Below are 15,610 nucleotides of genomic sequence, written 5' to 3'. Positions count from 1 at the left end.
GATGTTAGAGTCAGGTCAAATTAAGAAACAGAATTGTAAGTCAGACAGAAGTAAAAGCAGATGAAAGTTAGGTCCATACAGCTTCATTGAGTTTGAAACAACAAACTGCAGCATGGCAATGGTATTAATTCCAGCAAAAAGGCACAGCTGTAACAGGCAATACAATACAGAAAACATGTTGTTAAACGTAGCGGTAGGCAAATACTCCATTTATGGTGCTAATACTAGGTTTTATGGGAGAGTATCGGCCAAAAGAATATAATGGTACAAAATATTGCTGTCAAAATCTCAAAACTAAAATGAGAAATTTACATATGCATAGTGTAAAGTACAAAAACGTGGCTACCAAAATGTTGTGGTTCAAAATATCAACATTATTAACATTATGGTGACGATTCCGATCCTGGAAAACCCGGGTACGAATGGTCGTACGGAGCGTATTCTCCATACGACTCGTACCCGGGATTTCCATCTTACAAAGCAGCAAGTACGAATCGTACAGAATTTTTTTTCCGTACGATTCGTACAAAAGTACGAGCGGCGAAAACTTACACACAATTCCAATCCAGGACATCGCGTACGTGACATCCGGATGGAGTCAGGCAGCATTTTACGGACCAGCAAGTACGATTCGTGCCTACATCACGCCGCACGGACCATTTTTTACGGGAGCCAAAAACTGCCGTGAAATTGAGGACGAAGCGACGAAGGAGCACCGGTACGCGACGGACAGCCATGGACCCCATCCTACGTGTCATCCCGGCCCTCATAGCCTACGACCTGGTGCACAGAAATCCACGCAGATGCCGCAGAAGGTCAGAACAACACCCAGGGGAAAAGGGCGGGGGCAGGAAACATAACCCCCACCCTAGTTAAAATGTAAATAAGGCCTGTACATACATGACCTCCTGGCTCTGGTCACTTCGGGGGGGCGTGTCCACCACTCCCTACGTCCCGCCACAACGGCAGTGGACGTGGACGCGTACCCGTCACCACGACAATGGTGGGACGGTCCGTACCCACGCTGTGGGAGTGTGGGTACGGCCCGTACCACCATTGCTGTGTTGATGGAGGGGTACGCGCCGTACCCACGCCCTCAGAGTGTGGGTACGGCCCGTACCACCATTGCTGTGTTGATGGAGAGGTACGCGCCGTACCCACGCCCTCAGAGCGTGGGTACGGCCCATACCACCATTGTTGTAATGATGGAGGGGTACGTGCCGTACCCACGCCCTCAGAGCGTTGGTACGGCCTGTACCACCATTGCTGTGTTGATGGAGAGGTACGCGCCGTACCCACGCCCTCAGAGCATGGGTATGGCGCGTACCCCTCCATCACCACTCCAATGGTGGTACGGGCCGTACCCACGCTGTGGGGGTGTGGGTACGGCCCGTACCACCATTGGAGTGGTGACGGGTACGCGTCGTACCCACGCCCTCAGTGCGTGGGTACGGCCCGTACACCCTATGATTGTGGGGTCAGGGTCCGTCCCACCCGTACCCCTACGGCACCAGTACTGAATGGATACAAGGTGTACACACGCCACAGGGCCTGTTGCAGCATTCAAGCAGTATATTGGTGTGTGTATGCACAGGACAGCAGTGTACTGCACCAAGGGTGCGGGTGGGTGGGTGGCTGCAGAGGCCTCCCAGCAGTGCCCAGACATATGAGGGGTGGGTGCAGAGGCCTCCCAGCAGTGGCCAGACATATGAGGGGTGGGTGCCTATCATTCCCAGCAGTGCCCAGACATATGAGGGGTGGGTGCCTATCACTCCCAGCAGTGCCCAGACATATGAGGGGTGGGTGCCTATCACCCCCAGCAGTGTCCAGACATATGAGGGGTGGGTTCCTATCACTCCCAGCAGTGCCCAGATATATGAGGGGTGGGTGCAGAGGACATCCAGCAGTGCCCAGACATATGAGGGGTGGGTGCAGAGGACTCCCAGCAGTGCCCAGACATATGAGGGGTGGGTGCCTATCACTCCAAGCAGTGCCCAGACATATGAGGGGTGGGTGCATATCACTCCCAGCAGTGCCCAGACATTTGAGGGGTGGGTGCAGAGGCCTCCCAGCAGTGCCCAGACATATGAGGGGTGGGTGCCTATCACTCCCAGCAGTGCCCAGACATATGAGGGGTGGGTGCCTATCACCCCCAGCAGTGCCCAGACATATGAGGGGTGGGTGCCTATCACTCCCAGCAGTGCCCAGATATATGAGGGGTGGGTGCCTATCACTCCCAGCAGTGCCCAGACATATGAGGGGTGGGTGTCTATCACTCCCAGCAGTGCCCAGATATATGAGGGGTGGGTGCAGAGGACTCCCAGCAGTGCCCAGACATATGAGGGGTGGGTGCAGAGGCCTCCCAGCAGTGCCCAGACATATGAGGGGTGGGTGCCTATCATTCCCAGCAGTGCCCAGACATATGAGGGGTGGGTGCCTATCACTCCCAGCAGTGCCCAGACATATGAGGGGTGGGTGCCTATCACCCCCAGCAGTGCCCAGACATAGCCCAGACATATGAGGGGTGGGTGCCTATCACTCCCAGCAGTGCCCAGACATATGAGGGGTGGGTGCCTATCACCCCCAGCAGTGCCCAGACATATGAGGGGTGGGTGCCTATCACCCCCAGCAGTGCCCAGATATATGAGGGGTGGGTGCAGAGGACTCCCAGCAGTGCCCAGACATATGAGGGGTGGGTGCAGAGGACTCCCAGCAGTGCCCAGACATATGAGGGGTGGGTGCCTATCACTCCAAGCAGTGCCCAGACATATGAGGGGTGGGTGCAAATCACTCCCAGCAGTGTCCAGACATATGAGGGGTGGGTGCAGAGGCCTCCCAGCAGTGCCCAGACATATGAGGGGTGGGTGCCTATCACTCCCAGCAGTGCCCAGACATATGAGGGATGGTTGCCTATCACCCCCAGCAGTGCCCAGACATATGAGGGGTGGGTGCCTATCACTCCCAGCAGTGCCCAGATATATGAGGGGTGGGTGCCTATCACTCCCAGCAGTGCCCAGACATATGAGGGGTGGGTGCCAATCACCCCCAGCAGTGCCCAGACATATGAGGGGTGGGTGCCTATCACTCCCAGCAGTGCCCAGATATATGAGGGGTGGGTGCAGAGGACTCCCAGCAGTGCCCAGACATATGAGGGGTGGGTGCCTATCACCTCCAGCAGTGCCCAGACATATGAGGGGTGGGTGCCTATCACTCCCAGCAGTGCCCAGATATATGAGGGGTGGGTGCAGAGGACTCCCAGCAGCGCCCAGACATATGAGGGGTGGGTGCAGAGGCCTCCCAGCAGTGCCCAGACATATGAGGGGTGGGTGCCTATCATTCCCAGCAGTGCCCAGACATGTGAGGGGTGGGTGCCTATCACTCCCAGCAGTGCCCAGACATATGAGGGGTGGGTGCCTATCACCCCCAGCAGTGCCCAGACATATGAGGGGTGGGTGCCTATCACTCCCAGCAGTGCCCAGACATATGAGGGGTGGGTGCATCATCCTCAGATGACCACAACTCCATGGGTCCATGAAAGCATCCCCAATGTGCGACTATGTTGAGAGTGCCATTTCAACGCATCACTGACAGCAGTGTCCCACTCCCATGAGGATGGATGACATTCCCCCACTGCATGACACACCACATGTGGGTGCGATGACAAATGACACATGCATACCCACCCCTGGCGGATGCGGCACCAGACACACACTCAGACCATGTCACTAGACTGCATAGTTATGTGAAAGCCTACTAAACTAAGAGAGCCAAAGGGAACACACACTGTCACGCACATTCCAAAACTGATAGGAATGTACAGGTGCTGGCACAGCCAACAAGTCGTTGTCTCCCATGGAAGGAATAGGGTGGACTTCCCACAGATACATTGCCCACAATTGTCAGTCAGGTGACCAAAAACCCTGCAGAACAAGTAACATATGTGTGCTAGGCTGGGAGTACACACATGCATAGTGCGGAAATGTGACCATATCCCCATGGAGGCATGGCAACATACTCCATACACAAGTACAGTGACTACCAAGGATGGCACAGACGATACAGCCGGACACATTGCTGAGCAGGCATGGACATAGTTGAAGGGATCCATCAGCCACCAAGGGAATGTAGACACAGGTCAGCACAACAATGGTGCAACTCCCTGCGGGGAAGAAGGCAGGTGCCACAGAGGAAGGAACACTCCTTGGGACAATGACTCCAAAGTCAAAGAGCATACACGACCAAAGAATCATTGCAGAGACCTTGTGATGTCACCCAGATACCAGGGTCCACCCCATGAGCAGCAGACTACTACATTTCCCAGATACCCAACACATGATCACCACCCCAACTCATGGAGCATCAGCACCAACATCAATACCTGAAAAGCAATCGTGTGCAAAGGGAAAACAAAATGCTTTAATCAGCATGAAAACAAAAAGTAGAAAAGGACAGTCTATATACATTGCCCATAGGCAAGTCCAGATACGAATTCCGGGGGGGGACACATGGCCAAGCGTCTCCCCTAGCTTGCCTGCACATCTGACACCTCTGGTTGATCGACTGGGGTGGGGGCATCAGGTGGGGAAGGACCAGGCACCACAGGGACAGGAAGGGGTAGGGCAGGTGTTGGGGGTGCAGGGACGGACGACTCCACCACAGGGGGTGGGGCAGCGCCAAAGGTGGAGGTCAGTATTGCACTGCACACGTCCGCAAGGTCTTCAAGCGTCTCCCCTGCTTCCGAAGGAACCACATGCCCCAAGGAGGGGGGTGTCGGAGGGATGGGTTGCAGCGCTACTGGGGGAGGTGGTGGACAGGGGGGGGACTCAACTCCCCTGCCCGGGGACTTCCTTGGCCGCTTGCGGGGTGGTGTCACACTGGGGCTGAGGGACAGACTAGCCATGAAGGTCTCTTTGTCTGACTGTTGGGCAGAGGAGCTGAGGGGAGTGGTTTTAGAGGAAGTGGGTCATGAGGACTGCGGACTCCCACTGTGTCTGCGTGTCTGCCCGTGTGCCCTAGACCCAGTGGGTGTGCCTTCTTCCCCCTGAGTGTGCGTGCCAGGAGGTGTGCGCTTGCCCTTCCCTGTTGGTGTGCTGCCTATGTCAGGTGTGGTGCCTGCCTGGGAAGGTGTGTGTGTGCTTGGGACAGGAATGGGAGTGGGAAGTGTGGATGGTGCAGGGGTAGGTGGGGGGACGAAGCGCTGCAGGAGACCCACTGCTGCCGTCATTGACGAGTCCATGGACCTCAGCAACATCCGTTGGTCAGACATCGCTGATGACATGCCCTCCATGTACGACACCATCTGTGTCATCAGTCTGGTGTGGCCATGGAGGACAGTCAGGATCGATGTCTGCCCAACCTGCAACTGCCGCTGAATGTCCACAGACTCGGCAGTGAGGGCAGCAGGGGAGACAGGGGCAGGGGGTGCGGTGCCTGGCACGAAGGAGACACGTTGTTGCCTAGCACAGACAGAAGGGACCGGAGCAACTGGGAGGGCAGTGATGGGAATGGAGGGGCGGTGACAGTCGTAGTGCTGCTGCCAGCTGTTGGAGCAGCCTCCGCCCCCTCAGGGAGTTCAGCCTCGGACCCGTCTGCGTCGTAGTCGCTGGTGGTACTACCCAGGTCCTCCGCCGCACTCCCCTCGCCCTCCGTGCCACTTGATGCAGCCGACTCGCCAGGAGTGGTGGCACTGGTGCTGGATCCCTCCTCCACGTCCGTGCCGGTGTCTCCCTCGGTGTCCCCCGATGATGCTGTGGGCAAGGTGAAGAGACAGGAAATAATCAGTCACCTGTGTACATCTGACACATGAGTCCAAACAAAATAGGTCACAGTGCATATCATGGAAAGCATCATGAGGAACATCTAGAATACCCAGCACATATGTAAGCCCTGCACTCCCCAGTTGGTTCACCCAACATGCCCCCTGAAATAATGAAAATCAGGACACCACAGCAAATAACTGGATATCCAATTATACAGAGAAGCTAGTGTCTGTGAACAGTGGAGCACAGGCAGACCATGACAGCATGCCACCTCCTGGACACTGTGAACGAAATAGTATTGGTGCACCCAATGCCATACCTGAGACAATGTGATTGAGACAGTTCAAGAATTGACACCTCTCCACCTGGGTTTACTAAAAAGTGCATCAGGAAATCCTAATTTTAATCCACATCACCTCGTGAGGCTGCCAATACATATTTGCGAAAAAGAGCCTCAACAGATTGTTGTACATAGACACACAGGCACTGGCCAGTGTGAGGATGCACAAGTAAAATGGGGTCAGCCGGTAAAATGGGCACATGTAGCACACTTTAGATAAATACAAATGAGGCCAGGGAACAATGCCACAGAGGCCAAACTATGCAGAACACATTGAGAATGGGCACAGTTGTGGATGACACACATGATACCGAGGCAAGGGTGTCTTAGGGTACTGTAGTGGGCACACTGCTCCATGGTCCTGGAATTATCTGACTGCAACATGAGCCAACGTCCCGGCGCTATGCATATCTCCCACTCATGCACAGCATGTCTGAGGCCACAACAATGTTAATGCATGCTGCAAGTCTGTGCATTTGAAAACTCACACTCCTATGTTGAGACTCAGCATCAGTGCCAACTGATATGGACCCCCAAATGACTGAACAGGACAGGGCACAGGCAAGGTAACAACACATGTCTCCGAACCCTCCCCCACATGATGCAGATAACAATGTGCACTTGGATTAACTGCCAGACTAGATGACCATGTGCAATAGTGATTACACACAGACCAGGGAACATAAGTCAAGGAGTGGAAAGGAGGAAGAACAGCAGTGGATGACTTTGGGAAACAGAATATGCAAAGCACATATCAACCCTGGCAGTCTATCCATGCGACTGAGCACTTCCAAAAGCTGGTGACACACAACAAACACACATGTACCTACCCCCTTCCTGCTGCTGCTTCTCCCGTAACCGCCTATCCATGTCAGGGAAGACCACCGCCAGGACACGCTTCATTTGGTGGGTCAGGCGCCGGCGCCCGCGGTTCTTTCCTTCTGGTGAGTCCCCCAGCAGGACCCGGGCAATCCTACTGGTCCAGCACCGGATGTCCTGCCAGCGTTTCCTCACCTGTGCCAGGCGCCGACTGTGACCCTCCACCGACATCACGGCCCTGACGGCCCGCTTCCAAATCTTCCTCTTCTCGTAGGCGGTTACCTGTGAGGATGCCAAAGTGAGAATAGATCACTACACCTGCTCCATGTCACAGAGACACACATTAGAACATCTTAGATGTGTTGCACAGGGCATAGTATGCTGCCAACGAGTTGCACCTCAGTCATAGGGACATTCGCCTCTGTGTAAGGCACAATACACTACATGGCATTGGAAGTACACAGGTGGCATGAGGGGTGCAACACACTGCCTGATCATGGCACACCCTGTACATCACAGGCAACAAAAAGCAGATGGCCAGCACCTCCAAGCAGTCACATGCCCCAGGCCACTGACCCAACATCAGCAGACTACACAGACACACACAGGCACAGATCATTCACCTGCCAGTGGCAACAGCCGATACAAACCTCACTCTGCACATGTGCCACTTGCCTGGGGGGTGTCACAGGCGTGGGGCTAGCCCAGCAAGTCAGACACACAGCACGGATCACTTCTCGCATAAGATGGGTAGAGCAGTTGCCTCCTCCATGCAGCTGAGTGCAACACTCCACATAGACACTCACCCACATGACAAGGAACAATCACACACATCAATGTCAAGATCATTTAGACACTCTCACCACAGCTCCACACAACTCACACACATCTGTGGGTACAGTCACCTGTCACACGGGGGGAACACTGAATCACCTCAGGACTATGGAACAAGAATGGCCAAGAGGATTAGCAATGCTGAATGTGCCATGCAGCATGCATTGAACGTCACAGTAAGCACTATGCAAGTGAGGAGTGCACACATGTACCACATCATGCTCTGCATGACAGATATAAGCCATTCCCCCCCCCCGGGACACACTCTAGCCAACATTGCATGGCTGTCACACCTGGACACAATGCCAGAAGTGCCAGTCACAAAAAAAGGGGCACAATCTAAGGTAGCTGAGTCAGCACTCACCTGCACCCCTGGTCTACCATACAGGCTGGGGAACTGTGGGAGGATGACGTCCAGCAACGCCTCATTCTCTTCCTGTGTGAATGGCTGGGCCCTCTCCACAGTCCGCGACATGGTGCCAGAGGAATCACAAGCAGCAGCAGTGTAGTCGAATCAAAGGTTGTGCAGGCAAGTGCCCTCTCAAGGGTTCTGGCTGACTTATATCTGCCTTGCTGGGCTATTTCATGAACAGGAGTACAGAGTGATTGGTCAGACTCATTTGCATCCTACGTTTCCTCCAATCCCTTTAAACATACACCAGTGACAGCATTAGCATTTTTTCAACTTAGCTGCATCATGTCAAGTCAACAACCACTTTGCAACAATGTATAATGTGGCCAACTGCCTTTTCCAGGCAACATGATGGAAAAATTTGAAATTTTAAGTGGGTATCCATGACAACCAGTATGCATGGAGGCCCTAATACTTGTCCCTTTTGTGTCCCCATGGTAAATTTGAAATCCCCACACAGGTACGGTGCGTTTCACACGTACCCGTATGGCACCACTACTCTAGTGATACGGCCCGTACCTGCGTGTGTACGGACCGTAGCACTATGGTAGTGGTGCCATAGGCGTACGCCATAGTGCTACGGACCGTACCCGCGTGTGTACGGACCGTAGCACTATGGTAGTGGTGCCATAGGCGTACGCCATAGTGCTACGGACTGTACCCGCATGTGTACGGTTCGTAGCACTAAGGCGTACGCCTATGGCACCACTACCATAGTGTTACGGCCCGTACCCGCGTGTGTACGGACCGTAGCACTATGGTAGTGGTGCCATATGCGTACGCCATAGTGCTACGGACCGTACCCGCGTGTGTACGGTCCGTAGCACTATGGTGTACGCCTATGGCACCACTACCATAGTGCTACGGTCCGTACACACGCGGGTACGGTCCGTAGCACTATGGCGTACGCCTATGGCACCACTACCATAGTGCTACAGTCCATACACACGCGGGTACAGTCCGTAGCACTATGGTAGTGGTGCCATAGGCGTACGCCATAGTGCTACGGTCCGTACACACGCGGGTACGGTCCGTAGCACTATGGTAGTGGTGCCATAGGCGTACGCCATAGTGCTACGGTCCGTACACACGCGGGTACGGTCCGCAGCACTATGGTAGTGGTGCATAGGCATACGCCATAGTGCTACGGACAGTACACACGCGGGTACGGTCTGTAGCATTATGGTAGTGGTGCCATAGGCGTACGCCATAGTGCTACGAACCGTACCCTCGTGTGTACGGACCGTAGCACTATGGTAGTGGTGCCATAGGCGTATGCCATAGTGCTACGGACCGTACACACGCGGGTACGGGCCGTAGCACTATGGCGTACGCCTATGGCACCACTGCCATAGTGCTACGGGCCGTACACACGCCCTCAGAGCATGTGTACGGTGCGTTTCACAGCTTACACTCGTGATAGGAGGCGCACAGGAAAGGAATGGAGGTGTCAGACTCTCACAAGGATGTACATCAAGTCATTGTCAGTGCAGTCCTTCATGTGTAGTGCCTAGGTGTGTCAGGCAGTGATGTGGCACATGTCTCCTCATGTGTTAACCCAATAGTTGTGTAATGACCTGTGTACACATGTCATGTGTGATGGGGCACTATATGGCGCACTTCCCCTTCACACCTTTTACATGTGTGCATGTAGTTCAAACTTGTCAAGCACTGCATCACTGGCATGGCACAGTCACCAACACCCGCAACTGTCCCCTGATGCCAGGTACACGGAAGATGACACCTGACATCTCACTACCAGCGTGCCACGATGTGACTATGTCATGTGTGTGTCATGTGTTCCCATGATCTTGCTGTTGGTGTTCCGTCAACGGCATCTGCTGTGGCTGCATCCAACATGTGTCTGTGTGTAGATGCCCATGTCACACTATTACACACACCAGGACACATGTGGAATGACACGTAACGTGTGTCTGTATGCATCGGACTGGGACTTGTGAGCTTAGGACATATCTGCGTAGTCTCAATGTCTGTGTGATCATGTTTGACATGTACCCCTTCATGGCAAGGTGTGTGGTGTGTCCATTTCCCATGACATGTGACCTGTGCGTCTAGCTTGGCACCAGCTGTCTGTATGAGATGACTTCCTTCAAATGCACATATGTGGATGTATGTCACTCCTGTAATTTGTCTGCCTGTTCACTCACACTGCCCCACAGCTACTTTCATGGCATGTCATGTAGACCTTGACAATCCACATTTGTAGCTGGCTCTTGGTAGGAGTATCACCTTGCTGGCATACGTGTGCAGGTTGTATTGCACAGTACAGACTCTGTATGTGGCATATGTGTATTAGCTGTTGAACCTGTGCTGAGTGCATTGACATTGGTGTAGTAATGTACTCAATCTTCGTTATTACTTCCAATTTTCTGCAGGGCACCGCCTCTCCCCCAACCAATGCCCGACTTGGGTGCCATGAGGGAGCGTGACTGCATACACCGCTACAGATACTCCCAACAGTTAATTGAGGACCTGACAAACAGGCTGGCACCACACCTCCAACCGCGACACAGTTATCCGACTGCGCTGACCCCCAAGATGAAGGTGATGTCAGCCCTACATTTCTTTGCCACCGGTACTTTTCAATTCACCATAGCTGATGTGGGTGGCATGTCCCAGACCATGTTCAGCCGTGTCCTGCATGATGTTTTAGAAGCCATGTTGGAGCACCTGGATGAATTCATCCATTTCCCAACTCGTGAGCAGTTGACAGGTATCAAGGGTGAGTTCTATGCCCTGGGAGGGATGCCCCATGTAATTGGGTCCATTGATGGGACACATGTGGCTTTGGTAGCACCACAGGCACAGGAGGTAGCCTATAGAAACCGCAAACATTACAACTCCATTAATGCCCTTGTGGTGTGTCTTGCTAACATGCAGATTTCCCATGTCTGTGCACGTTTTCCAGGGTCAGCACACGATGCCTACATCATGAGGCGTAGCAGGGTGCCAGAAATGATGCTGCAGCTGCACAACGAACGAGCATGTCTTGTTGGTGGGTAGACTCTGTTTGTCCAGTATTTAGCGTTGTCTTAGTATGTGATGGCATCACCTAACCCACTTCTTTACATGATGTTTCCATGTAGGGGACTCTGGCTATCCCAACATGCCATGGCTGGTGACGCCTCTCCGCAACCCCAGAACAGCTGCAGATCACCGTTACAACAACGCCCATGGGCAGACCAGGCGAGTGATTGAGAGGACGTTTGGCCTCCTGAAGAGCCGATTCCGGTGCCTCCACAAGACCGGCGGGTCCCTCCCATATGCACTGGTGAAGGACTGCAAAATCTTCCTCGTGTGCTGCATGCTGCGCAACATGACAGTGGAGAAAGCTGTGCCACTCATCCTGGATCCTGATGAGCAGGACCATCCACCCGTGGAGGATGACGGCCTTGGTCACGAGGCAAATGAGGAGGAGGAGGAGGAGGAGGAGGAGGAGGACATCCGGAGTCAGCTCATACGCAACTTCTTATCATGATGGTGAGTCCCTGGGTGTGAATGTGCACGCTTGGAGCCTTGTGTGGCATGTGTTGCAATGTGTGTGTCCAGCTGACTGTATGCTAAGTGACTTTGAGGTGTGTTCTGATGGGTCACTCCAGTGCTGATGTCATTCCACACATTTCAGCTGACTGTAGGAGAGTAGGATCTGCACTTGTGTTGCCCCCACTTTTTTTCTGATGTATACACTGGTTTCTGGCTATAGTCTGGCTGGGTCCCTGCTAATCAGGGCCCCTGCTAATCAGGGCCCCAGTCTAACTGATCTCTCTAAACAACTTGGTGTGCATATTAGATGCACTAGTGATTGGATACTGTGGTACCTTATGAGCCCCTAGTATATGGTACCTTAGGTACCAAGGGCATTGGTACTTCACAGGCCTACCAGGGGCTGCAGCATGTGTTATGCCACCCCTGGGAAGCACTCACAATCTGACACCACAGGCCTGCTACTGCAGCCTGTGTGAGGTAGTGTTAGCACTCCTCACTGAGGTATAGGTTCCTATATCTCACCATACACACACATATAAACCTATCAGTCACCCCTATGGTAGGCCCTATCAATCCCAAGGGCAGGGTGCTTGGTTTACTATGTGAGGGGGTGCTCCTGCCTGAGCAGGGCCCCTCTGCAGCTGGCAGAGTCTATTCTCTGCTGCTGTTTGTGGATGCGGTTAAACCATATACTCTTAAGTGCATTATAACCTCGCGGTAAATGCTAACTTTGGAATGACTGCATCAAAACATGTCATGTTTGGTGTCAAACAACTTGGAATCCTACCCCCACACCAGTAACTGGTGTGGGAGTAGGATCCCACCCTTCTAGAGGGGACGACATGTACCCACTGTACTACACGGTAGAAATCTTCTAAGGCCCTGGCATCACAAAATGGATGCCACCAGCACAGACACCGGGCTGCCCTCCTGCTGCTGACCGAAACTCGCAGTGGAGGGAGCTCAACAAAGGGTTTCCTGTCACAGGGAGGTGTCACCACCTCCCAGACAGGATTTAGTGTATTGGAGCTGGATGGGTGCACTCTTAGAGTGCTTTGAAGTCCTGCACTGGGGGAGCAGTAGGCTCCTCTGTGCATATGCCAGCTCAAACCGGTTCAGGGGCTGCTTGCCCCTGTCCTGGCGCAAAACTGGACAAAGGGAAGTGGGTGTAACCACCCACTACCCTGGCCCTCCTAGAGGAGTGGCCATAGAGCTAGTCACTATAAGATACCAAAGCTTGCCAATGCAACTTAGATACACCTGGAAGACGCTCTACGAAGAAGAATCCTGGCCCTTCAACTTTCTACTACCTTTAGAAGACCGAAAGATCTCCCTTGGAGTCAAGGAGTGACTCCCCTGCTTGGCAGGCACCAAAACTACTGAACAACAGTTGCAAACTTTACCGCTCCCACCGGAGCCCGAAGTCCCTGCGTCCCCTGAAGTAGATTTCCTGACCTATCGACGGCCATTTTGAGTCCCCAGCGAAGCTGTGGCATCTGGACCCCACGAGTGACGAGGAACAGCAATACCAGTGAACCGTGCACTGATTTCGAGTGCAAGCCTTAAACTATGTCCAACGAAGTTGTGCTTTGGACCACTTGTTGTCCAAGTCCTGAGCAGGTCTAGTACCGAATTTCAGCAGCCTACCCCGTCCCGAGTGACCGTGGGCTGTTGTTAAACTTTTCCTGCAAAGGCGTCTTTGCAGTTGCTTGCCCGTTGGCTAGCAGCCCTCCAGAAGACTTCTGCTTCAACTCCAAGGGCTCGCCTGGTTGCTCTTGGCCTTCCCTCACTTACCCTTGCTGGGTAAATCCATCGGACCTTGCTGGTCTGATCCATCGACAATCTTTTATCCACACGAGACTTGCAGTTGCCAAGGGTTGTTGACTCCAATCCGAGTGCCGACACCGCCAACATCTGCACACGTTGTGGAACCTCCGGAATCCAGCTGCTGGTCTTCATCGATCCCTCCTGGACCTCGTGAGCAAAGAGACAAAACGACATCAGCGATCTGAAGAGACGCGACAGCTGTGGTCATCAATTCTGCTGGCCACCAGTCACTGGCAAGTGACTTTGAACTCTGTCCCCTCAATTTCTAGGTCTCCTGCAACTCCAATCCATCATCGGATTCAAGCGGACACTTCTCTCGACGACACAAGCAGCAAGACTTCCCCGATCCCCAAGATGAAGGTGATGTCAGCCCTACATTTCTTTGCCACCGGTACTTTTCAATTCACCATAGCTGATGTGGGTGGCATGTCCCAGACCATGTTCAGCCGTGTCCTGCATGATGTTTTAGAAGCCATGTTGGAGCACCTGGATGAATTCATCCATTTCCCAACTCGTGAGCAGTTGACAGGTATCAAGGGTGAGTTCTATGCCCTGGGAGGGATGCCCCATGTAATTGGGTCCATTGATGGGACACATGTGGCTTTTGTAGCACCACAGGCACAGGAGGTAGCCTATAGAAACCGCAAACATTACAACTCCATTAATGCCCTTGTGGTGTGTCTTGCTAACATGCAGATTTCCCATGTCTGTGCACGTTTTCCAGGGTCAGCACACGATGCCTACATCATGAGGCGTAGCAGGGTGCCAGAAATTATGCTGCAGCTGCACAACGAACGAGCATGTCTTGTTGGTGGGTAGACTCTGTTTGTCCAGTATTTAGCGTTGTCTTAGTATGTGATGGCATCACCTGACCCACTTCTTTACATGATGTTTCCATGTCGGGGACTCTGGCTATCCCAACATGCCATGGCTGGTGACGCCTCTCCGCAACCCCAGAACAGCTGCAGATCACCGTTACAACAACGCCCATGGGCAGACCAGGCGAGTGATTGAGAGGACGTTTGGCCTCCTGAAGAGCCGATTCCGGTGCCTCCACAAGACCGGCGGGTCCCTCCCATATGCACCGGTGAAGGACTGCAAAATCTTCCTCGCGTGCTGCATGCTGCGCAACATGACAGTGGAGAAAGCTGTGCCACTCATCCTGGATCCCGATGAGCAGGACCATCCACCGGTGGAGGATGACGGCCTTGGTCACGAGGCAAATGAGGAGGAGGAGGAGGAGGACATCCGGAGTCAGCTCATACGCAACTTCTTCTCATGATGGTGAGTCCCTGGGTGTGAATGTGCACGCTTGGAGCCTTGTGTGGCATGTGTTGCAATGTGTGTGTCCAGCTGACTGTATGCTAAGTGACTTTGAGGTGTGTTCTGATGGGTCACTCCAGTGCTGATGTCATTCCACACATTTCAGCTGACTGTAGGAGAGTAGGATCTGCACTTGTGTTGCCCCCACTTTTTTTCTGATGTATACACTGGTTTCTGGCTATAGTCTGGCTGGGTCCCTGCTAATCAGGGCCCCTGCTAATCAGGGCCCCAGTCTAACTGATCTCTCTAAACAACTTGGTGTGCATATTAGATGCACTAGTGATTGGATACTGTGGTACCTTATGAGCCCCTAGTATATGGTACCTTAGGTACCTAGGGCATTGGTACTTCACAGGCCTACCAGGGGCTGCAGCATGTATTATGCCACCCCTGGGAAGCACTCACAATCTGACACCACAGGCCTGCTACTGCAGCCTGTGTGAGGTAGTGTTAGCACTCCTCACTGAGGTATAGGTTCCTATATCTCACCATACACACACATATAAACCTATCAGTCACCCCTATGGTAGGCCCTATCAATCCCAAGGGCAGGGTGCTTGGTTTACTATGTGAGGGGGTGCTCCTGCCTGAGCAGGGCCCCTCTGCAGCTGGCAGAGTCTATTCTCTGCTGCTGTTTGTGGATGCGGTTAAACCATATACTCTTAAGTGCATTATAACCTCGCGGTAAATGCTAACTTTGGAATGACTGCATCAAAACATGTCGTGTTTGGTGTCAAACAACTTGGAATCCTACCCCCACACCAGTAACTGGTGTGGGAGTAGGATCCC

The sequence above is a fragment of the Triturus cristatus genome, chromosome 7, assembly GCF_964204655.1.
Source record: "Triturus cristatus chromosome 7, aTriCri1.1, whole genome shotgun sequence".
Classification (NCBI taxonomy): domain Eukaryota; kingdom Metazoa; phylum Chordata; class Amphibia; order Caudata; family Salamandridae; genus Triturus; species Triturus cristatus.
The sequence above is the reverse complement of the archived record's forward strand: the minus strand, read 5'-3'. Positions refer to the sequence as shown.